At 41.6% G+C, this 25887-nt stretch overlaps 1 protein-coding gene across 28 annotated transcripts in view; it reads left to right on the forward strand.

Annotated features, from left to right (window-relative positions):
- NRCAM (neuronal cell adhesion molecule) overlaps positions 1-25887 on the forward strand; it is a 235413-nt gene that overhangs the window by 132950 nt on the left and 76576 nt on the right. Inside the window, exon 1 of one of the 28 annotated variants that reach the window (XM_084897751.1) lies at positions 623-686. The exons of the other annotated variants lie outside the window; for them this stretch is intronic. The gene's annotated coding sequence lies outside the window, so the exon portion shown is untranslated. Of the gene's footprint in view, positions 1-622; positions 687-25887 lie in introns of those variants that run through there. 28 annotated transcript variants of the gene reach the window in all.

Raw genomic sequence — 25887 nt, forward strand, 5'->3', positions numbered from 1 at the left:
CAAAAAGAAATTGCATAATGAAACTAATTATATTTTCCATTGAGATAATGCATTTTTTATTACTCAGAAGGGAGTCAAATTAAGTAGTATTTACCCAAAGTAAATGCAGGAGATAATAAAATATCTTCTTGGCATGTTTAATTCAAAACAGTCCAGTGCACAGATGAATTTCGTGTTGGATTGGAGGAACCTGGAGGAAGAGGTTGCCCAGAAAGACAGCTCTTTTCTTTTGATCTTCTGTATATATATATATATATATTTTTTTTTTAAATGTCTGTTTTACAGCCTGTTTTCTTTTCTTTCTTTCTTTCTTTTTTAAATATATGTTATTGATTTTGTACAGAGAGGAAGGAAGAGAGATAGAGAGCTAGAAACATCGATGAGAGAGAGTCATTGATCAGCTGCCTCTTGCACACACTCTACTGGTGATATGCCTGCAACCAAGATACATGCCCTTGACCAGAATCGAACCCAGGACCCTTCAGTCCCCAAGCCGACGCTCTATCCATTGAGCCAAACCAGTCTCAGCTGATCTTCTATATTTCCTCTGCCAACAGCTAATCCATTTGATTCTGGATTTGCCAGTGACTTTTCCTGCGGAACCATTGGAAATGTGACTAATCTCGGGTGGTTTTGTTCCTGCTCATCTACAGATTGGTCTCTGAAAGTGACTCGATGTGAGCACTGTAAGTCCAGCTTTGTGATGCCATTTATCTGGCAACAGAAGCCCTATTTGCGGCAGTGAACTGTCTTTTTCACATTTGCCATGGTCCAGTGGTGTCGCAGAGCTCTGTGGCTTCAGTAGCGAGTTGATGACAATCAGCAGATTCTAAAGCCTTTGCAGAACTCGGAAAGAATAGACACTGATAGTGTGCACAGCTGAAATGAGGGAAGGAATAATGGACATTCAAATGCTGAAGCCACATGATTTCCAGAAACTGATTACAGTTCATTTTCTTTGATTAGCTTTTCAGGTTTTGCCTTTATAATTTTTCTATTGTTTAACTTCTGTAAAATGGCATTGAGGAAAACATTGTCACATGAAATCCATCAGAAATATTTAGACAGTTGTAATCACAAAGAGCAAGCCGCCTGCTTTGTTCTGTGCTGTGGACCCTGCTCTGTCCTACCCTGATAGTTGCCGATTCAAATTTTTAAGGGTGTAAATGATTCCTTTTTGAATGCTTGAGGGAAATGGCATTTAGCTTTTGTATGAGATAGGAATGGTGTTCAGCTGACAGAAACTTGAAAAAGAGTGAGTTAAATGAAGTAGTCATCTTTTTACTCGAGACAAAGAAATCTGGCATTTGAGGCTCAGAAAAATATGGTGCTCCACAGATTATGATCAAGACACAAGATCCTTCTTGCTTTCTGCTCTTCCCTCATTGTCCTCATTCTTTGAAATTGACTGCTGTGAATGCCCACGTTTCACACAGCAAGAGAGGACAAGGCAAAAAGGATGAACGCCTCATGACAATATTATTTTTCCATCTGACAAATTTGTTGGAATTAGTACTGAATGTTGAACTTCGAGACTCTGAGATGAAATGGAGCCTTCAGAATCCAATGAGACTAATATTTAAGCTTATCTATTATCTAAAACCGTCCAAGTTTATGTTTAGTGGCACCATAGGTTTGCCCCAAGTGTGGGAAAGATATCTCTTTCCTCTTAGCAGGCTTCCTTTCAGGAAAGGAGGGGGCCATATTATTAGTTGGATTATAGAGGTTGTCGTACTTTAGTGTGTATCAGAATCACCTGAGGGATTTAAAAAATATATATTTTATTGATTTTTTTACAGAGAGGAAGGAAGAAAGATAGAGAGTTAGAAACATCGATCAGCTGCCTCCTGCACAGCCCCACTGGGGATGTGCCCGCAACCAAGGTACATGCCCTTGACCGGAATCGAACCTGGGACCCTTTAGTCTGCGGCCCGACACTCTATGCTCTATCCACTGAGCCAAACCGGTTTTGGCCACCTGAAGGATTTTTTACCATACGGATTCTAATCCCCCTTCCATGGTTTTTGATTCAGAATTTGACTTCCCTGACTTTTGTAACTTCTGTTGATTCGATTTAATTCAACAATCATTTCTTGGTGTGCCTGGCCCTGGCAGACACTGCCAGTCATGAGAAGAGAAACAAAGATGAGGCGTCCAAAGACTTAAAAAGCTTACAAACATAAGTCAAGTACCTGCATAACTACTGAGAGACAGAGAATCGGTACTTTTTCTGTTTATACTGTTGGCAGCGTAGATAGCATTTTTAATGGAATGCCAAATGTCTTTGATCATACTATTCCAATGATTAGTCTGCCTTTTTATTTAAAACAGGGAGTCATGTCCTGTGACCACCCTGAGCCACAAGATAACTTTTGTTTCAGAAATTCCAGCCCAATTCACTGCATTTGCTATTCCAAGCAGGCCGATCTTCACTACCCTCTATTATGTCCTCTCCGAATGGAAATGGAAAAGAGCCATGACAAGTAACAACAGAGTCAGGTTCTAAACCATAATCTTTGGCTGAAGAAATAACTCATATCTCTTCTTGCAGAAGGTAAATTATAACTGCAAAGATAAAAATAAGCAACTTCAATAGTGATGGCCCCATATAGTTAGTTATATGGCTTCTTTCTAGTGAGGGAAACACTTTCTCAACTGTTATTCTTCACCTATGTACTTCCTCCTCCTGTCCCTGGCCCCTGCAGATTGCTGAGAAGCATGTAGAGTGGAGGTAGTGGTGGGGAAAGGTTTTAATGTAATTTAAAGTGTCTACCAACCTGAGGAAGGATTCATGTCTCCAATGAAACATACCGTTACTAGTAAGCAAAGATAGGGATATAGTAAATGTGTGAATCCATGTAAAGTGAGCTAAAAATAAAAGTTTCTTATTGATTCTGAATTAATTGGAATATTCAATAAAAAGTAAATAAGCTAATGGTATGGAGAGACACATTTACATATCTTGTTTACAGTTCTCAAAAGACTATACTGACATATGTGTCCCATGTATCATTGAGTAATCGTTGCTAATACATGCATTTTATTATGAGAAAATATATTTAGTAAAGAATTTGAATGCACAAACATCTTTGATGTTCCCATTATAATTTTCTATTTATAATTTTTTAAGATTTAAAAACTTAATGTATTGGAACTATCCTGTATAACAGGGATTTTCAACCAGTGTGCCACAGAATTTTAAAACATGTAATGCCTAATCAGGGGCATTGACCTCTTTTCCCTTAGATTGTCGAATAAAAAAATTACAAGAGCCAACACAACAATAACTGTCTGGTGTGAATGAATCAAAATTGTACCTTTTTTTTTTTTTTTTTTTTTTGTCAGCTTGGCAAAAATATATATATTTTGGTGTGCCACAGAATTTAAGTAATTAGCTTATGTGTGCCACGAAATGAAAAAGGTTGAAAATCGCTGCTACATAAGATATGCCTAAAAATAATAAAAATTATACAGTTGATCGTATAGACACCAGCGTGGAATTGAAAGAGTGTGGAGTAATGTAGGCCTGGCTTTGCGTTATGGCCCTGCCATTTAAAAGCTACGTGTTGAAAAAAGCAGGAAAAATTGCCGAAACCGGTTTTGCTCAGTAGATAGAGCTTTGGCTTGTGGACTGAAAGGCCCTGGGTTTGATTCTGGTCAAGAGCATGTACCTTGGTTTCGGGCACATCCCCAGTGGGGGTGTACAGGAGGCAGCTGATCGATGTTTCTAACTATCCTTCTCTCTTCCTCTCTGTAAAAAAAAATCAATAAAATATATATATATATATATATATATATATATTTAAAATAAGAAGACAATGGGAAAAGTAATACTTCACAGGATTTGGGATGATTAAATAAAATTAGGTACATAAAGTACTTAGAAGAATGTTTGATGATATTAATCACTCAATAAATACTTTCTCTTCCACATCCAATCTTTCCTTTTCCCCCCTCTTCCTCCTCCTGTCTTCTTTGTCTTCTTTTTCTCCTTTTTCTTCCTTTCTTCTCCTCCTCCTCATTCTTTTTCCTGGACTAACTTCCTTGTCCTCTTATTTCCATTGCTTGATTTGTCTCAGTGAGGACTGCCCTGCTCAAAGAATCTTCTCATTGAATTTCTATCTTCATTTCCTTTAAAAAAAAAATAATTTTATTGATTTCAAAGAGTAACGGAGAAGGAAAAAGAAAGAGAAAAGAATCAGTGATGAGAGAGAATCATTGATCAGCTGCCTCCTACAGGCCCCACACTGGGGATCAAGCCCCCATTCTGGGCATATGCGTTGACCTAGAATCAAACCATGACCTCCTGGTTCATAGGCCAATGCTCAATCACTGAGCCATGTTGGCTGGTCTCTATCATCATTTTCACCTGTGAGGTTAACTGATTTCTGAAATGGTCAAATGTCATTTACAAAAAACACTATACCTGTGGATAAGGATGGTAAGCATTGCTCTAGAGCTGTGGTTGGCAAACTGCGGCTCGAGAGCCATATGCGGCTCTTTGGCCCTTTGAATGTGGCTCTTCAACAAAATACCATGGCCTGGGAGAGTCTACTTTGAAGAAGTGGCATTAGAAGAAGTTTAAGTTTAAAAAATTAGGCTCTCAAAAGAAATTTTAATCATTGTACTCTTGATATTTAGCTCTGTTGACTAATGAGTTTGCCAGCCACTGCTCTAGAGCAATGGTCTACAAACTACTGCCACTGTAAATTCAGCCCTCTGCCTGTTTTCTAATGCCTGGAGTTAAAGATGATTTTTACATTTTTAAATATTAAAAAACAAAAAAACAAAAACAGACTCTCCGGGCAGAGAGTTGGAGTGAACTGGATCTGAGTGCAAGCAAGGCATTCTGGGACAATTCTATGGCCACGCTTGGTGGAAACCCTCCTTCTCTTCTCTCCTAAAAAAAGAAAGAAAAAAAAAATCAAAAGAATATTTCATAGCATATAAAATTCAAATTTCAATGTCCATAAATAAAGTTTTATTGGAACCCTACTATAAAAAACAGGCTGCTTTTACACAATGATGCCAGAGTTATTGCATCAGAGAGTATACGGCCACAAAGCCTAAAATATTTATTATCTGACCCTTAACGGAAAAAGTTTGGTGATCCTTTCTAAAGGAATGGAACATATATGAATATTAATTTGGTGCTGAAGCCAGTTCTGAGAGGGGAGCTTTGTGGTAGGAGCTGCTGCCACAGGGTTAGAGATTTAAGCTTCTTGGGTGGCTGTGTGGAGGAGAGCATTCAAGGAGATAGATGGTGGAGCGTCTGATAGAATCGTTTACACAGAAACAAAGATCCATCTCTCTGCTCTCATTCTGTTAACTCCTGACAGAATTCAGTGAATGATAAACGTATACAAAGCAATTTTGTTACTAGCTCCTTAGTGTTGTAGACCGTTTTATCTACGGAGCAATCAGGTCACTGGTCTGGGGGAGACCAGTACAGTAGGGCCTCACTGAAACAATCCCTAGGAATGGTTTGGACCCGAATTACAGAAGGTATCCAATGACAATGTAAACCCCTCCCCTTCTCCCAATTAGTTTGTTATTCTTGGGAAATCCATTGTTTCCCTGAGCAAGCTGGGAATTCCATTGTGTCTCTTTAGGAGAAGGACTGACCAGATCAAATATCCACCTTGAAACTCATTGTAAAGGTTTTTTTTTAGAAACAGATTGAAACTGATCACATATTCCTTGATAGTACCCCAGATGGAGCCAGCATTTGTGAACAAATGTGTAGTGTGTGTGTGTGTGTGTGTGTGTGTGTGTGTGTGTGGTGTGTTTCAGTTTAAATGCAAACAGCTATTCCTGGGAGGGTTAGTGGTATAGTGTTTTACTCTAAAGAAATGGAACTGGGTGAATAGGAAAGGGTGGGAGGTAATCCTTTTCCTACAGCCACGTCCAAGTCACTATGTGATCTGGTATCCAATGACTGAGACCGAGGGAGAAGACAGAGGAATAAAGCCATTAGGTGGACTTAAAGCTCAGATGGTTGAACTAGACAAGCCAATGAATTTAATAAGTTAATGAATGCCATCTGTAAATTGCATTGGTGCTCCTGATTTTTCATAGTGGCATCTATTCCTCTCTCCTCTCAAAATCTCATCCCAGCCTATTGTTCACATTGCTGCTTGAGTCATTCAATGAGGAGATGAATGAGCCCTTCTCCCACACAACTCTGATTAGCGAGTCACTCATTCAGTTGAGTGCTAATTATGTGCCAGGCACAGTGCTAAGTGCATGGGACACAAAGCAGAGCAAGAAGTGTTTCCTGCTCTCCCCAGTGAGGCTCTCACAGGCTCCCAGTGGAGGCAGGCTTGTAAACAAGTGTAGTGAAGTAGAGTGGGCTCCTAAGAGATATCTGTGGGAGGAAAACTCTCACCCTGGGAACAGAGAAGTGAACTAACAGTTACAGCTCAGTATGAACCACAAGTTTGGGCAGAGATGAAGAACCTCTGACTCAGAGCAAGAATCTCCAAAGATTTCCGTGGACCTGCCCTGGTGTTTCAGCTGGTTGGAGGATTGTCCTGTACACCACAAAGATTGTGGGTTCCATTCCTGTCAGGTCACATACATAGTTTGTGGGTTCAATCCCCGGTTGGGTCAGGTACAGGAGGCAACCAATTGATGTTTCTCTCTCTCTCTCTCTCTTCTCTCTTCCCCTTCCCTTCTTCTCTCTCTAAAAAATCAATAAACCTATTCTGGGGTGAGGATTTTAAAGAACACAAAGATTTCCAGGAAGAGGATTGAGACTTGAGGAATGAGAAGGGAAGAGAGTGAGGCAGGCAAGAAAAACCACATTTAGGAAGGCATACTGATTTGAAACAACTGCAGGCAGGTTGAAATGGCTAGAACCGCAGTGTGTATGCGAGGGAATCGCATTAGAAGTGGGCAAGTGTCAAATCATAAGGGGCCGATGTGTGCCAGGTAGGCAGTCTGAACACTAACCTCGGAATCATGGGGACCGGAGTAGGAGAGTCATGTGATCAGGATTGTGTAACGATGCTTGGAAGCCATGGGGAGAACGGACTGGGATGCATTGAAGCCGGAAGCTGGAAGCCTAATGAGAGTGATTGGTGTATCAAGAGAGGATGAAACATAGATATTGAGGAGAAAGACTCAACTAAATAACATGACTTCTTAAAGTGGGAGAGAAGGAGAAAGAGAAGTTGCTGGCATATAAGTTCCAGCTTGAAGTCCACACATACAAAAGTAGTTTGAACACTGTACTATTATTGTTTGAGAAATTAATACAGGATAGAGCAGAATTCAGGGACTATAATTTTTTAAGAAATGTGATAGAAATTTGGGAATGAATGATATATAGAATGAGTGGAGGAAGAAATGTCTAAAGGGGGCTGAAAGAGGACATGAGAGAGAGAGAGAATGAAGGACATTGTGGCTCCTGAGGGAAAAGAGTGCATGAAGGAGGCCAGCAAATGGACAATAGTGCCACACGCTGCAGAAAGATCTAGTGAGACCACAACAGAAATTGTCATTCACATCCCAAGAACCTCAAGCGTAGACAAACAGGATTATCCCAGAAGTGCTTTATCCTTCTCTTCTGGATTTATCACATTTTACTTCTTTTCACTTCTGCCAAATTGAACTGCCAAATTCTGTTTTCTGGGTGTATTTGTCAATTAACATCTCCTGTTTACAAAAAAAAAAAAAAAAAAAAAAAGCAGGCTATGTTCATTGATTTAGAGAGAGGGGGTGGGAAGAGAGAGAGAGAGGTGATAGAAAAACATTGATTGTTTGCCTCCTTGACACACCTTCAATTCTATCAAGCCTGCTTCAATCAGCTGTAGTTGAATAGCATCATTTTTGGCCAATGAGCAAGAACTTCAAAAATAATTCCCCAGCTCTTCCGCAATGTTTGTACTGGTAAACTGCTCTTTACTGGACTCAAGTTCTGCTAAATTGCCAAGTGCATGGAGACACATTTCTGTAAGAGCTGCGTTTTGGCAGTGGATGCCCAGAAAGTTCACTGTGGTGACATTGCCAGCGCCCATATGGATAAGATGAGTTTGGAAAGAATTGTTCTCATTGCTGTGGTTCTTCAGCATGCCACAAAAGAAAGTCCAGAGCTTCTCACAGGTGGGATCTGTCATCCTGCACAGTGGCCTTAGGTGGTCAGTTGCAGTCTGCACCCCTGTCCTCCTGGCTGTCCCAGGCTTCCTGGAGCCCTGCCCTTCGAAGCAGCACTGCCTGGTCTTTGCTGTTTGGTAGCCAGCCGCACCAGTGGGGAAATCAGTCCAGCGCCCACACATAGAATTTGCGTAAATTACTTTTGGCTACTTCTGCTTTGGTGTTAGCTACTTTGGCTGTACAGGAAGACTATGGAATCGACAGACTTGCAAACAGTTGAAGCTTTCCACTTCTTTGGATTTTTTTCACTTGTTTCCATATTACTTTGAGGCAGGGCTTGAAGCAGACAACCCCAAGCATCCTTCTCAACTACCTTCACTTCTGTCAACTGTTGTCATTTTCAGCTGCTTCAAGGTATCACTAAGATTATCCATGTTCCTCCTGAGGGTGAGCAGCTGGCAGGGCAGGGGGAAGGGCTCTGGTGCAGAGTGCTGGGTGCCCTGTCCTCCCACAGCCAGGGAAGGACCTCGGGAAGGGGCGGGGCACCTGGGAGAAGCCGCCCCTGAAGCTGCAAGCAGCCAAACCAGGGGCCCGGGTGGGCGGGTGCAGCGCAGAGGCAGCCTGGGAAGTGCCCGCCCCCTTCCTCTCCCTCCTTTCCCCCCCTCCCCCCCCCCCTCCCCATATAAGCATAACCAATGGACACAGACACTGGGGCGTGAGGGCGTGTGCAGGGTGGCGGGGGGTTGAGAGGGGGGACTGGGGGAGGTCAATGGGGGAAAATGGAGACATATGTACTACTCTTTGTAATACTTTAAACAACAATAAAAAATAAAATAAAACAGGTACACTGATGCTAGGTTCCACCCCAGAGCTTCTGGCTTAGTCGGTAAGGAGTGTTGGCCAGGGGGTTGGGATCATCTCAGGTGGCTCTCCTGAGCAGTGGATTTTGAGAGCCATTGTTTTTCAAGTTCCCATCTTTTACTGGTGATGACTTACTGTTCCTACACTGAAGTCTGCCTGTAGTTATAAACCAGAAATTTGTTTCTAACGGAAATATATTCTCTCCCTCTCCCTCTTTCTCCTTCTTCCCTCTGCTCCCAACCCATGAGGGAACAGTCCTGAAAGCATGACTGACAGGTGTTCTCTCTGCCAGGAGAATGCCAGTCTCCCTTATAGTCGTGCTGCTTTGACCACATGCCAACCAACAACAAAACCTTGAATTATAAAAAAAATTTTATACTGAAATTTTGAGGTGCAATAATGTCATTAATGGTATAAGGCCCCATATGAGCTTTGTTCTTAATACATTCCAGTGAAACAGAAATTTCTTATACAAATATGTTGGTGATGCTGCTGTCCAAGTTTTGTATATCTCTAGAAAACAGCATCTGCAAAGATTTTGTGGTGTTTTGTATTTTTTTTTTTTTTTTTTTTTTTTAGAGAAATGAAAGAGAATGACAGAGAAGCAATCAGGTATCGATCAGTTCATTTCAGACATTAGTAAAGTAAGTTTGCTTGTGTTTCATAGGAGAAATGATTTTCTGCTTACCTTCTCTGTTAAAAATCATAATTTTGATCATCATTAGGAACGTTGTAGTAATATCTTTTGTTCTTTATGATATACTATGCTATACTACTAAGTTTGTAAATATATCCACTCTTTATAAAGAGCTAAGTTTATTTAAAAATTCTAGGTAAATTATCATACATGGCTGCTGGAATTCATTTTATTGTTAAGATATTTAATATTTTATCACAATTAAGTCAATGGAGCAGGACCGCAATGACACAGCGACTTTGTTTTTCTCACGGCTGCCTCCACCCTCCTGCTCTGTGGGGCCAGTTCTCCTCCTGGAAGAAATCTCCAGCTTCATCCCCTCACTTGTGTTTAATCAAAAGTCTTCCTCCCACACACTTGAATCCCCGAAACACTCTCAGTCCTGTCATTATTATGTCCCGTGTAGTTTATTCCTCAAAGCTGCCGACTTTATTCAAAACCAAGGCTTTGCCCCTTCCTGTGCTCCAGCCTGCTAGCCTGAGTAGAGCAGCCCCCCAGCTGGCAGTCATTCACACCCATCTCTCCTGAGTTCTCCAGAGACCCCCTGCCCACCTCACCTGCCTTTTCTGGTGGGTGGGTTATAACCCCTCCTTCAGCCTCTGGGCAGCTGGACACCTCCAGCATCCTTTCAAAATCTTGCCACGATTTAATTCAAAGGCTTCCTGCCTCCAAACCTTTTGGATTCATAATCTCAAGATCACTTGCCTTTCTCTGAACTCGCACAGAAATGTTATTTCTAAACCATTTATCCCTTTATGCCTTGCCTTACCGTTATTTATGCTACAGCCTCCTGTCTTATCTCCCCCACTATATTCAAAGCTCCATAAGAACTTTCATCACTCATTTTTTTATTGCCCACAATGTACAGGATACAAAAATAAAATACTAAAATAAAAATAAGGGCATTTATAAAAGCTGTAGTTAGGTTATTATCATATGAAGTGAATATTATATATATAAACAAGTGTATAATTGAACACCTGGGGAAATGTCTCTAGTTCTTAATTTTGTTCATGTATTTCATCAGATTAAGGAAATAAAGTCGATTTATGTTTTCACAGTTTCCCCCCCACATATTTTAAAAAGGAAATATGCAATCGTTTAGATCAATTTATCTAAAATACTTTAAGTTTTCCATGAAGTAATTATCATAGTTATTGTGTTACACCAAAGAGCAGATAGCAAATTACTTATTTCCTTTAGCAAAAAACTAACTTCTAAAGACTGTTGAGGTTTTAGAAGGACAGGTTTTTCGTCATTTAATCTTTAAGTGCATTTAATGCTTCTGTTTTAAGAGCTTTTAGCATAATAGGTCAGTAGCTTTCCTGACTACCTTCCCTGTCTTCATGAGGAAGGTAATTTATAATTTTATCTTTTTTGGACCTAGTGTTAGTGAATAGACTAAAACAGCTTATTAAATAATTTTAAGAAATCATATTAAGGTGGCATTTTGTGTCTTTACAACAGCTGCTAGCCATATTGCCAGATCTTTTATTTCATTATGTAAAGTGCAGTGCCATTGTTATATACCCATCAATCCAGTTAAAAATGGACAAGGCTCCAACTGTTTTCAGTAGCACCAAACAGACTACATGTAAAAGTTCTGGATTGACCTCATTGTAATTTTTGAGACAGGTCACTGAAAAATGCGATGTCTGAAGCAGCATTGTATAATCAAACATGTTAGTAATTCTGCAGTAAATGTGTAGCTAGTCACACTTAGTGAGATAGAGTGTATACATGGGTCAAAGTTGACACCAAAACTTGCATTTTTCAAAAACTTTTTTTTATAATCGAGTCTGTATTAATCCCTTCTTTGAGAATGTAAGTACTTATTATTTTTATTAGAATTAATGGCAGATAATGTGAATTTAATCTCCTACAGTTCAACCCACAGTTGGGGCTTGGACTGGAGGCAATCAGTAGATATTTTCTCCTCTGTCTGTCTCCCTTCCTCTCTGTCTCAAATCATTAAAAACATATCCTCAGGTGAGGATTAAAAAATCTACATACTTTAATAAGCAGATACTCTGGGGGTGGGGGGAGAAAGTCCTCAAAAGAAAGAAAAATTCTCCTACCATTCATACTCCTGCACAATGCACTCCCCTTTCTCTTCCATTTAAGAAAGTATATTAGAATCTAGGAAAGTGAGAAGGACATTGTCACAGGGTAACCTAAAATAACCAGGAAGCCCACCATTGGAATGTGAATAAAAGAATTCTACTCTTTACGCCTCTCATTCCCATTAGTTTCATTAAAGGCCATTATAATAGTTTTTAAAATGGTGGTGAACTTTACCCTTCAAAAAAAAATATTCACAAGAGAGCATAAGTGCTTCTTCAGTAATTTTAGATCTAGACACATTACTCTGCTCTGACATGATTGATAAGATCAGAATTATGGATTTAGAACAGGACATGAGAATTCTATTACATGCAGTTAAAATTAGCACCAGCACATTTTCAGCTTTTTTTTTTTTTGCCATAATTCTTAACTTGAGAGGATAAAATCAATCACTTCACTAGTTCAGCTAGCATCTGAACATTCTAAAGTGATTTATCTTTAACCAGCCTAACTTGCTAGCTTATGCGTGATGTGCCCTTAGACCAGCAGTCTTCAACTCACACGTGTAACAGGATTAGTATGAGGTATCTCGTAAGAAATTTTACCAATAATATACCAAGTTTATAAATTATTTCATTTAAAGTAAATGAGTTGCGATTTCAGGTTACCCTGTGATAATGTCCTTCTCACTTTCCTAGATTCTAATATACTTTCTTAAATGGAAGAGAAAGGGGAGGGCATTGTGCAGGAGTATGAATGGCAGGAGAATGTTTCTTTCTTTTGAGGACTTTTTTTTTTTTTTCAGCATCTCTGCTTATTAAAGTATGTAGATTTTATTTTTTAATCCTCACCCAAGGGTATGTTTTTAATGATTTGAGAGAGAGAGGGAGGGAGAGAGGCAGAGGAAAAAATGTCTTATTGGTTGCCTCCTGTACAATCCCGAACTGTGGGTTGAACCCACAACCTGAGCATGTGCTCTCACAGGGAGTCGAACCCCTCAGTGTGAAGGATGACGCTCCAACCAGCTGAGCCATACCTGCCACTCATGTTGATTCTGCAGTCTCAGACCCTTCTTTTATATTCATGTAAAAGCACTTTTTTAAAAATATGTTTTATTGATTTTTTTTACAGTGAGGAAGGGAGAGGGATAGAGAGTTAGACACATCAATGAGAGAGAAATATCAATCAGCTGCCTCCTGCACACCTCCCACTGGGGATGTGCCCGCAACCAAGGCACATGCCCTTGACCAGAATTGAACCTGGGACCTTTCAGTCCGCAGGCTGACACTCTATCCACTGAGCCAAACTGGTTTTGGCTAAAAGCACTTTAAAAAAAATAAAAATTATACATATATATAATTCTCTTATTTCTTATGGCAAAGGAATTGTGTTTGTACTTTAATAGTATAAAGAGTAAACGGGGAAAAATCCTAATTTTAAAAAATGAGATTCATTGTGAATTAATTTTACTTATTGAAGATATTTATGTGAAAATGGCTAAATGCAAGTTTCAGTTTAAAGAACCAACTCTGATATGCACTAATTTATTTCATAAGACTGGGCAACTGTGTGAGGTAAGCAGTAATCTAATTATCTATACAGAAGTCTGGTTAATGGGTAATATTTTTGCTAAAGTAGATTGTATGTATGAACATAATAAGAAAATAATGTTATACCATGGAGGAAATGAGCTTTGTCTCCAAGTAAATAAATAGAGTCTTTCTGATTTTATCCCCAGGCTTTGAATTAGCAATTTATTGAAATGACTGCTGGTTTGGAATTAACATTCACTTTTGATGAGCTCTCTTCATATTCTGTCTGAGATTGCTAGTATATGTACAATGTAAGGATCTTTTTGTCTCTTATAAAGAACCCAAGTAAGCTAACCTTAAATGCAATGTTTTAATTCAAATAATCAAGTATTAAGAAATGAAAACGTTTCCCTTTAAGGGTGAATCAGTCACACTTACTAAAACTTCATTAAATTTAGAGTATTTGTAGTGGAACCCTAACTAACTCTTTAAATTGATTAGAATGGTCTTGATATGGATAAACATGGCCAAAAATCATTATTTATGTTTACACTAGAGGCCTGGTGCATGAAATTCATGCACTTGGGGGTGGGGGTGTCCCTCAGCCCAGCCTGCACCCTCTCACAGTCTGGGAGCCCTCTGGGGGATGTCCGACTGCCTCAGAGGCAGGAGAGGCTCCTGCCACCACCATTGCACTCGCCAGCCATGAGCCCAGCTCAGGGTTTCTGGCTGTGCAGTGCTCCCCCTATAGGAGCACACTGACCACCAGGGGACAGCTTTTGCATTGAACAACTCCCCACCCCAAATTCCATGGCATTGGTAACCAACCTAGAAACGGAATGAGGGCTTGGTCCAATCAATTAGAGTCTGATTTCTGATTAAAGAGGACAACTCAGGGAAAGAGAGCACACATGTCTGTCAGAGGAACAGTGGCCTTTGGTTTTGGTCCTGACTCTGGAGAAGACCATAAAAAACAATGGGTGGCCTTTAGGAGGCTCATAAAGACAGCTGCTGTAAAGCAATTAATGCTAGTTACAGTTACATGTGGTGGTATTCAGTGTGGAGCATGGATCTGTCTCTGAAATACCAGTTTGTTGCCGTTGTCGGACCGTTTTTGGAGTGATCATTTCAAGTAAAGATGACACCTAATGACCTCAAGATCCTTGTGATTTCTCCAAGTGTCCCAGTTGTGCATTACCTTTTAAAATTAACTCCCCCCCCCAAAAAAAAAAAAACACATAAATCAGCTTGCAGAGAATATAAGCATAACTAAAAATGAAATAATGCAGCATTAAAAGTCTTCCTAGACTAAATGAGCAAAGGGCTTTATGCAGGAAATAGGAAAGACGATGCTAATCCATGTTATATGTTCAAATACATAGCATTAACTGTAGCAGTAATAGTAGGGTATGTTTTAGGAACAGCAGGCAAAGCAATGTGGAAAGACTGCATCAGGGAAGACCTGCATGGATCATAAGGTAAATAAAATGGAGGAAATCTCCGGGCTGTTAGGCTTGTCTGAGGCCCAGCCCAGGTCACTTTCAGCTGTCTAACATGTGTTCCTCATGCATGGCACCCACCCAACTGAAAATGAGCTTTTCTGATTAAGTCATCCCACAAGCCTGGGAGCCGAGCTCTGTGGAGTGGGTCATTCGTGGAGATGAATGACTTCTAGTTTCCTAAGTGGTTTCTGTGTGACAGTTGTGCTCATGGCAGGGGGAAGGGCTTTGGAGAAACACCCCATGATTGGTGACAATTACTCAGCTCAGCTCATGGCAGGGAAGTGCCAGCACCTGCCAGATGGTACTGGCAGGAAGTGGGCACCGGGCAGGCCTCTCGCAACACTGCCTGATGAGGAAGCTCTGAGTTGGGGCAATGAACTGCAGTTGGCTCCTCTGCCACTTTGCACCTGTTAGTGAAGAGGCCAGGCTATTTATTGTGTCATTCGTGCGCAGAGGATCTCTTTCTTTCTGGCTTTCGGAGTTAGTGTTATCCTCATCTCCTCACTGGAGGAGAAAGAGCTTCAGCTCTCATTTCCATAAAAAAAAAGTGGAGTACATGACAGCCATGATATTTCAGATCTGGTTTTTGGGCAAATGATGGTGATGCAGGTCTGACCATTTCTGGTTTGGTCCTGGGCATCCTTCAGCGAAACACAGCAGCTGTCTGCTAGTATGGTGGGGCGTTGTCAGCATCTTCCATCCCTGAACTGTTTCTCTTCTGTATATCATGGCTGTCATGTACACATAAGGAACTGTTTGACATTGAAATTGGGACGCAAAAGAACTGTTGGCCCAGAAAGGAACTCACTACAGACTGATTCATTTGCCTCTCAGCATAACCAGTATGGCTTGTCTCAGTTTTGGTCCTTACAAGGGTATTTCTTGGATCACATGATCTCACACATCTAGAGGAAATAATGAACAACATAAACTGATGAACAAAAACAGACCCAGAGAAAGAGAAGCAGAGATCAGACTGTCAGACCTCAAAGGGAGAAGGTAAGGGAGAGTGGGGGTTAAGAGGGAGAGATCAACCAAAGGACTTGTGTGCATGCATATAAGCCTAACCAGTAGCCATGGACAATAGGAGGGTGGGGGCATATGTGGGGAGGGGTTTGGGATGGGAATGGGGAGATGAGGACAAAAATGTGATACCATAATCAATAAAAAAATAAATAAAAGTGAGGGCAAGGCAAGTAATGACATCCTCCTCTGTGAAGACATTGAGTAGACCGAGTGAAATGAGGCAAACAAATAAAATAATATGACTCGGTTCTTTCCTCTAGAATCTGTGAGGAAATTTGGAGTTTGTTGCCACAGGGCATCCAGGTGGTTCTCGAGGGAGCCACAGAGAAAAGGTTCTTGCTCTAACTTAGCGTCTTGGAAACGGAGGGTTGTTTTGGTGGCTTCCCAGACTATGTTATGTTCAGTTTTCCTTTCAGTGTGTGCCCCATGTCAGGCTGGTAGCCAACCTTGAGGAGAAGTTAATGATGTCTGAAAAATGCCTCTCCAAGCTGTGGTTAACGTGTTCTTGCCTAGAACAAATCTGTACCAAGGGAGTTTGTAGTGGTGTTTCCAGTGAGGCAAAGGTAGATAAACAGCTAAGGCAGTGGAAGAGTGTGATGTAAAAGGAAAGGGAAATGGGGGCAGGGGCAATTCTAGGCATTGAAGCAGAATGAGCTTTCACACTGTGAGAGTCATTATGAGCCACTGGGACACATTGTGCTCCCTACAGCAACGGAGGAGAACTAAATGCAGAGTCCAAGAAATGACCCCGCACAAAGGGTGAAATTGCAGGTCTAGAGATGTATGCCTTGTCTAAAGCTTGTCCTGCAGATCCTCGGGGATAAATGTGGAAGGAAATGGGTGCTCAAGATTTATAGTAATAAGGACTTGTCTATTCAGCATGCCATGGAAAGATTACGGGCTTTGAACCCACAGGATTGGTTCAAATCCTAGTTTGAATTCTCACTGTGAAATCTTGGATGAGTTATTTGGCCTCGGTGAATCTGTTTCCACATTGTATAAAGAAGGTAATAAGAAAACTAAAATAAAGCAGGGCCCATAAGTGCTCAAAAATGGCCATTTCTGTTTCCCCTTGGGGAGATGACACAAATCAGTGCAGTTGAGGAGTCCTTGTGTTGGTTAGTGGGTACCCCAAGGGACCAGTAGTGGGTGTTGTAATTCGGAAGCATGAATCCATAGCGTGAGACTTTGCAAGTCCAATCTAAGACTGCACGCACTTGTCTTAACCTACCTAGGGTCTCTCCAAGTGAGAGACCAAACTCATGCATAGGTACTTTGTTTGGAAATGTCATCACCGGGAACAGAAATACAGGACAGGGGAGGAAAACAGAGAAAGGGGGGAAGCCAACACAGGATGCATGATTGCACTGGCTGTTTCATGCCCCCAGGCCCTGTGAAATGCATCTCAACACTGTCTGCTAGGGGATGGAAGTGGAATAAATCATGCATTTATTCACTGGTCAAATGTGGACCCGCAGCACTAACTCCCCAGTCCTGCTGGGCTCAGCATGCCTGACTGCAGAGTGGTTTCCTGGGACCCGTGAGCTACAAAGTAGAGGTAACTAGGGCTGGAAGCGATCCTTTATGAGGAACAAGGTGAGGCTGTCGTAGAGATGCTCATGTATAAAGCTTCTCAAAGTCTGCAGAGGAATAAGACCCTAACAGTTGTGGCTGAAATATAAAGAACAGCTGACATGGTTTTGGGGTGGTAAGGAGAGGGGTAAACACACCAGCTCTCAGGAAAGGCCCTTTTTGTCCTCCCTAGAAGAGAGGTGCTGAAATAAATAATTTCTTGAGTGTCTTTGGCCTTTCAAGTCTATGATTAATGAAGATTAAAAATGTATTGATTAATAAACATGAATGGACCCAGCAGATCACAGAATAGCATTGATTCTCCGAAAGATATCTGCCAACTGTAGACAAAGTATGGAGCAAAATAGAGCTCTATCCAGTGTCTACTTAAAAAGCTGGGTAGGCAGTTGTGCTACCCACTGAAAACAGAAATCAGTGTCTGGGCTCTGAGGAAAATATTGTGAAAAGTCAAGTTTATTGGCTCTGCATACCATGACCATTACCTGGGTCTTCAGTGATTTTTATGACTTAGAAAATCTTATTAAAGGTGAAACTTTGGAAGGAGTGCCACGGCTATTTTATTAACCTGAAATTTGAGGAAGGACATGGGGAACCTTTTGAAGTATATTTGACTCCAGGCAATATTATAAAGTGGATCAGGTTTGTTTTCAGCTCTTCTCTGTCCACCAGTCCCCCCTAACACCCTACACTCACTATCCCTGCATCACATTCACCCTTTGGGAACCTAGAACCCCACTGGACTACTCAGATGCCTCCTTGATGTCAGCTAGTCTTTTAAAAGGGTTTTAAATTGATTTTTACAGAGAGAAAGAAAGAGAGGAGGAAAGGAGGGGGAGAGAAACATCAATGGGGGAGCAAAACATTGATGTGCTGCCTCCTGCACACCCGGCACTGGGGATTGAACCTCCACCCCCGGCCATGTGCCCTGACTGGGAATTGAACCAGGGGCCTTTTGATTTCATAGGTCAACACTCAACCAGTGAGCAACACTGGCCAGGATCAACTAGTCATTTTTAATTGACACCTTGTACCTAGAACCTTGCTGGGAATCAAGTGTGGGAACACGGAAGATTGTAAACCTTCCCCAGATGTCTTATCCTCTAGTGTTCAATTCCTGCCCATAATGAGTAAGGAATTTGAAAGATAAATTTGTATACATAGTGTCAGATATCTTTTTGTTCCTCTTCAGAGCCTGTTGGCCTCCCCAACTCTTGTTTCAGCTCTGCATGGTCTCTGACCAACTTGGCACCAGTACACTTCTCATCTCCAGCTCCAGGCTCCTGTGTTGACACCACTGCAGGACCTACTAGGTGCCCGTGCCTTGGAAGGCACAACCCAGAGGTGGCCAAGTGGAGCGGGGGATAAATTTTTCCTCCTTTTCTCACTTCATCTCAGGGATGGTTCATAACTGACATTTGTATAGCTTCTTGGAGCTCTGGTCTGTGGACTGAACAGTCATGCTCAGCAGCTCAATATACTTCTCCATATTAGATCTCCTTCTTTCTCAGCTTCGTTCCCCTTGTACTTCATTCCGCCATGAGATTGTGCTCCCTGATAAAATAGTAGCACATTCATTCCTTCAACGAATATTGTAAGGTACGTACTATGAGCTAGACACTCCCTAAGACACTGCAAGTACTGAGATAGTTACCTTAAATGACTTACCTGGCATCAGACATTTTCCAAGAAGCCACGTCATTTATTACCTTTGTAGGAGGCCAAGAAACGCTGGCCACGTGGAGTAGAGCTGGATTTGCCCAAATGGGTGGGACCCAGAGTGGCTAGAAACAAATGTCATCTCGCAGAAGAACACAGTGAGAGGCAGAGGAGGGATGCCAGGGACAGGGCATTAAGAGCAAGATAAAGCAGCTGATCTCGGAAGACGCACATCATAGAAGAGACAAGAAGTCACGAGTCAAGGAGGTCAGGGGCCTCCAGACAAAAGATTGGTTTTTTTTTTAAAGCTTTTAAATAAATTATTCAGTAACTCCTTTAGCAAACTCTTACTGAATGGGGTGGTACTTCAGAAAACTCACAGTTCATAGAGAATAACAAAGAATCAACAACACTAAAAAAGTGAAATAATGAGTGCTTTATGAAAGTACACATGGGTTCTTGGGTCGAAGATCAGCAATGACGTTTTTTCCTCTAGAGCTGCTCGAACTAGCAGCTCTCACCTTCCTGTGAGGATGGAAATGAGTTCTGTTCTGCAATGTCCTACACAGCAGCCTCTAGCCAGCCACAAGTGGCTTGTTGGGCACTGGAAATGTGGTTAGCGTGGCTGAGGAACTGAATTTTTAATTATACTTAATTTTAAGTAATATAAATCTGAATAGTCATATGTGGTTAGTGGCCACTGGTTGGGACAGCACCTTTCTAGAGGATGACATCCTAGCTGAGTCGCCGGGAATGAGGAGGCATTATCCAGGCCACGAGGAGGGTGAGGATCCAGTACAGAGTGGGGAGTGTTCCAGTCAGAGGGAACAGCAGGGAAAGGCAGGGGGGTCCGTGTGTCTGCTTATTGGGCTTGTGACAAAAAGGGAGGCTGTGCGTGGCAGGCCTTGTCACCTTAACTAAGTCACTATTTACTAAGAGTGCGCTAAGCTCCAGGCATGTCGCTATGGGCATTACATATTCATCTCATCCTCTACAGCCCTGGAGCTGGGGTAATGCACCCCGTGTTGGTGAGGAGACTGAGGCACAGAGAGTTGCTTTAACATAACCAGTGCAATACAGCTTCTAAGTGGCAGAGCAGGATTTAAAGAAGGGCCTGACTCCACGGCCCATCTTCTTTCCACTTTATCTTTACCCCATGATGCGTGCCCTGTGGATAATTTGGGCGTTTGGGCGGTCATTATAGGGAATACTGTTCGGCACTGGCATTTTTCCTAGGCAGGCATGATGTAAACACAAGGAGACAAAGGAATTGAGAGGACTGGGCAGAAGGATGAAGGGTGGCCCATAGCTATGCCCAGGCTGGAAGGAGAAGGAAGTAAATCTAAGAGAGGCCAATGAATGGAGATAGTGGGATAATTAAGAGAACTGAAGGCGAGGACATTGTGGTCAGAGGGGATAATTGCTGGTTTATCGGCTTTCAGCCAGAGGACTACCTGAGTATTTTCTGCCCTGGAGCTGAGGGTGTTAATTGGCGGGGAAAGCCTTTGGCAAAGTTCCCAACCAGCACATAGACAACCTCTTTTTTCTTCCTCCTCTGTGTGAGTTTCAGAATTTTTATTTTTTTAATCTCTATTTTGGTGCCTTATTTTTGCTTAGTGACATAGAAATAAATAGCACTAACTTTTAAAAATGTTTGTAACTCTCAGCACCCTAAGGTACATGGAGCTGGGGAGGAGGTGGAGGGATGTAAAGAGGGAGCATACGCCCTCTCCCCGCGACTCTTGAGGACACAGATCCTCTCTGCCCGACGTATGTTCTAAAACACATGTGTCAAACACAAGGCCCGCGGGCCAAATCCAGCCCTCCAGGCCTTGCAATGTGGCCCGCACCGCGCTGTCATCACTGCACTCCGCTGTCAGTTTATGACATTGTCAGTTTATGACTGTTCAGTAAACCATTCGGCCCGCGATTTAGGCTGGATTTTAGATTTTGGCCCCTTCTCTGATTGAGTTCGACACCCCTATTCTAAAAGGTCACGTGCCTTAGGTGAGATGGAAGTGAATGTGAGGTTAAATGTATTTTCAGTTTGAAATCAAAAGTTATGTAGACGTGAGTCTTAAAAATCATTTGGGGAAATACTGAAAAATGCCCTGAACTCTTACTAAGGAAACTGATTTGCACATGATGATAGAAACATTTTTGAAAATGCCAAATGTAGCTTAGTTTCATTGGCATTTTTTATTTTAGTTAGAATAGCTCCTATCTCTAAATTTTTCTCTTAAAGGACTCCTTCAGTAATTCAGTTAGACTCCTAAACTAACAGACTGTTTGCCATTTCTCTGAGTATTACTTATTTTTCTTTAAAAAAATAAATTCATTAATTAATATATATATATATATATATATATATATATATATATACACACACACACACACATATATATATGTATGTATGTGTGTATATATCTTGTACTGGGACTAGAGTAAGTATTATATGTGAGAGCACATACCAGAGGAAATCAGGCCGTAAATGTATCCTCTGGCCCTGGCCCATGTGGCTCAGCGGGTTGGAGCATCATCGAGTCCACCAGAGGTCGGTGATTTGATTCCTGGTCAGGGCACACACCCAGGGTTCAGAGCCCTGGGACATCACTGCCGTCCTCTGTGCCTGGAGGACTCTGTTCTCTTCCAGGGCAGAGAGCAGCTCTCACTGCCTGAAGCCTTTTCTGGGAAAGTCTTTCTTCCTAAGCAGAGTTGGTGGCATCCTACTCCCTGCTCCCCTCGGCTCAGGACCTGCAGCTACTGGTGCCCTTACCACCTTGTTTTATATTTAGTTCTTACAGAGCTTGCCTCCCTCTCCAAAGCCCAGATTTGAGCACTTGAAGGGCATGAAAATGTCAGATTCACTTTTGAAATCCCCCAGAGTATCTGAAACATATAGAATATATATATATATATATATATATATATATATACACACACACACACACACACACACACACACACACACACACACACATATATATATATATATATATATATATATATATATATATATAAAGAATGAATATCTAGTCAAAACCGGTTTGGCTCAGTAGATAGAGCATCGGCCTGCAGACTGAAAGAACCCAGGTTCAATTCTGGTCAAGGACATGTACCTTGGGGTGGGCACATCCCCAGTAGAGGGTGTGCAAGAGACAGCTGATCGATGATTCTCTCTCATCGATGTTTCTAACTCTCTATCCCTCTCTCTTCCTCTCTGTAAAAAAATAAATAAAATATTTTTTTTTAAAAAAAGAATGAAAATATATATATATATAGAAGCCCAGTGACCAGAATGGTAGAATGCCCGGAACAACCAGAACAACCACGCACTGTGGCAGCCAACCAGTCTCATCTGCGCTCTCATTGCACCCTCCCCCCACAGCCATCCCGGACACCAATCAGTCCCAACACCCTGATCAGGGGCGAGGCCAGCCACCAACCACCCGTGGCCCCTTCCACTGGCCAGCTGGACCCTACCCATGCACAAACTCATGCACTGGGCCTCTAGTTTAAAAAAAAAATGTTTGAAACAAGTGCTACAAAGAAGTCTATCTAGATGCACTTAGACACCGCTCTAATGCTGCAAGATTAAAGCTTCTAGGTACAAACGAGTGCTATCCGGTTAAGCTCTATCATTTTAGAAGTGCTTATGCCTGGCTGTCCCTTCAGGCCTCACTGCCTCTGTGCCACTAGTGTGAGCTTTCTTCTCAATTGTGTAGCCTTACTCTCTGGTGAGCATTTTCAGCAGAGATGATTGTCATTTGCTTCCTCTCTGGAGCAAAATAAATTCAGAAATGTATACAGATGACTTGTCTCCACTAAAACCCTTGCTCACAATTGAAACCAAAAGTACATCTTCAAATATGACTGGCTGTTGCTTCCTGCTTCTTGCTTGTCTATCTACCTGAGAGCTTAGCACAATCTGAGAAGTCTGTACGTAGAGCCAGGTTCTTGAACTAGTTAAGTGTATGAGGGGAAAAAAATGAAAATGTAAATATCATGTTCTTGTAATCAACTTGGATGAGAAATCAGAAGCTAACACTGAGCTGCTTGCTACTCAGTATAGTAGTATCTTTCCAGAAGGATACTTAGCCTTGCAAAAACATACACAGCTTTTTTTTTTTTTCTACAGAGCTTCTGAGAGGAGTTGGGGAGGCCTGAAATTAATATTTTGTATTTTAGCAACTGCCTAGAACAGCGGTCACCAATTGGTGGCCCATGGACCACTGGTGGTCTGTGAGGTCCGAAAGGTTGGCGACCATTGGCCTAGAACGATCTTATTTTACATATTAAAGGAAACGAAAACCTAAACTTGGAAAACCTTCCTCAGACTTGGTGGACACATTTAAGATGCTGCCCTTGGCCCAGTGAAGTATGGAAAGAGTAACCCCGTTGTTTACTGACTTAATCCTACGCCTGCTGTCCTGGGAAGGAGGGCACTTCTAACCATGTCTCCCTGCCCATGCCTGAGCAACTCGCACACTCCTACTTCCCCATGAAAGCCGTACGTAGTCATTCTTTTCAGCTCCAGGAATATCTCCCACATCCCTTGGTCTTAAGCTTTATGCCAGGTAGTCTCCCTTGGGATGCTTTCTGCTATCTCTGACCTGGACTGTGTTCTTTATCCAGCTATTTCACTTCCAGACTCTGTTGAATTGCCTTCTCCACAAGAGGTTTTCTCACGTTTTGCCCAAGTTGGCTTCACTGGACACAAAGATCCAGCAGGTGATGCTCAGATCCAGAAACCACTGCTGAGCCTTAGCAAAGAGCCTCAAGCCCACTACTCTCTGAGAAAGCACCGGGCGCTGACTGGCCTTACCTGCTCACATCAAGCTGTCCTTGCTTAAGACAGTAACATGTGGCTGATACTCATTTTTCCATTCTTGCCTATGTTCGTCAGATCCAATAACCAGCAGCCTCACAGAATCTGGTGCCTAATTCTCTGTTTTTCAATTCTGGCCTTAGTATTTTGCTTCCGCTGTGGCATTTCAATGGCTGTACTATTTACTAATGGCTCTTTTATTTGGTTCCACTTCTATTTTAGCAGATGCGACTCTCATAATTCAGAGTAGGATGGAAGAGACCTTGCAGGCCCTTGTAGAGGTGCTCCTACACCAACATTTTCCTTGAAATCTTTGATTCCTTTCATATGCTAAAATTTTTCCATAAGTATTTTTCTCCTCAGTTTCTTTGTGAATTAAAATTTCCAAATCCCCAGGAAGGGATGATGATAATAATACTAATAATGTAACTTTGAGCATTTCTTGCATCTATAACATTTCTTTCATTGCTTTTTCTTCATCCTCCTCTATCACTTTTTTTTCAGATTTTTTTTTCTTTATTGTTCCTATTATTACAGATGTTCCTCTTTCCCCCCCCCCTCCATTGCTCCCCTTCACCAGGTTCCCACCCCACACTCTGCCCTTTCCCCACCCATCATTGTCCTCATCCATAGGTGCACAGTTTATGTCAGTCTCTTCCCACACCCCCATCTCCACTTTTCCCTGAGAATCATCAGTTCACTCCCCTTCCATACCTCTGATTCTATTATATTCAACTGTTAATATTGTTCATCAGATTTAAAAAAAATTTTTTTTGGTTTTTAGATTCACTTGTTGATAGTTAACGTATTTGTTGTTCATAGTTTTTATCCTTATTTACTTTCTGTTCCAAAAGAACCCTTCTTGCTTCCCTGCTCTTTCCAGAAAGGTGCAAATATTTGTCTTTAGGAAATAAATGATCGGCTTACCCATGAACATTTTTTCCATGAAAACTCAGTTGTAGAAACACAAGGAGGCAGTAATTCTGGGTTTAATGTTCCTATCCACCTACTTTGACAGAAACCTCTGAGGGGTGTTTCTGTCCTGATTCTTCCAGAGAGATGGACACTTGGTCCAAGAATATGTCCTTCATATCAGTATTCCTAACTGGTTATTTGAGTGGCCATTTCTTTCACACAGAAGCCCTGGGATATATTCTTTCCATGGGGTCCATTTAAGTAGGAGTAGAAATAGACCAAGATCTTCTCATAGGAAAAAGTGGTTCCTGAGAAGTCAGTGTCTATTAGCTCACTCAGCAGACTATTCTAAAGATTTAATCGGGCTGATTAAATCTCACATTGCAGGGAACATTGTTTTGTATTCTTAGCTTTTATAGAGAATGTGGACTCCTGATGAACTAATATTTAACTTTCTGGAAACCAAATTATATTCTAGATGCTCAAAAGGAGGATGTTCTTTGGAGTAACTCCGATAAGTTATTGTGGAAGCAAATGATTTCTTTGGCTGTTCACATGGCCTGTTGTAAAGAAAATTAAATGCACCTGGGGCTAAATAGTATTTCATGCATTACACCCCCGTTTGGATGGTCAATCCTTTGTAGAACAACATGCCTATCAGCAAGTGACTCAGATGTGTTCTTTATATAAAATAGCTTCAAGGTGGAATGAAAGCTTTTCAGCTATTTAATGTATGATAATATAACTTCCCTAGCACTGATAACAAGTGGAAAACATAATTCTTCATGCCATGTCAGTCTCCATTTCTCATTTTCATGGTCCTGTTGTGATTATACAGAGCCTGGATAACTTAACAAAATATATTTTGAAATGTTACCATGAAGATTATAGTAATTTATGACATGGAAGGAATGATATCCCTTGGATTTGATAAGTCTGGGCCTTCTGTTTCCTCATTCCTGCACCCAGGCCTATGTTTAGGGGAAGCCAACTTATAGGAAAGAGTGATTCAGAAATGCAGTTGGGAGGTAGGCAAAGGAGGTGGTTGCAGCCAGCCAACCAACACCCACACAGCCTTGCTCGCCACCATCTCCCCTCTTCCTGATCCCTGAGATG

Source organism: Pipistrellus hanaki, assembly GCF_964339955.1.
Source record: "Pipistrellus hanaki genome assembly, chromosome: 10".
NCBI classification, from domain to species: domain Eukaryota; kingdom Metazoa; phylum Chordata; class Mammalia; order Chiroptera; family Vespertilionidae; genus Pipistrellus; species Pipistrellus hanaki.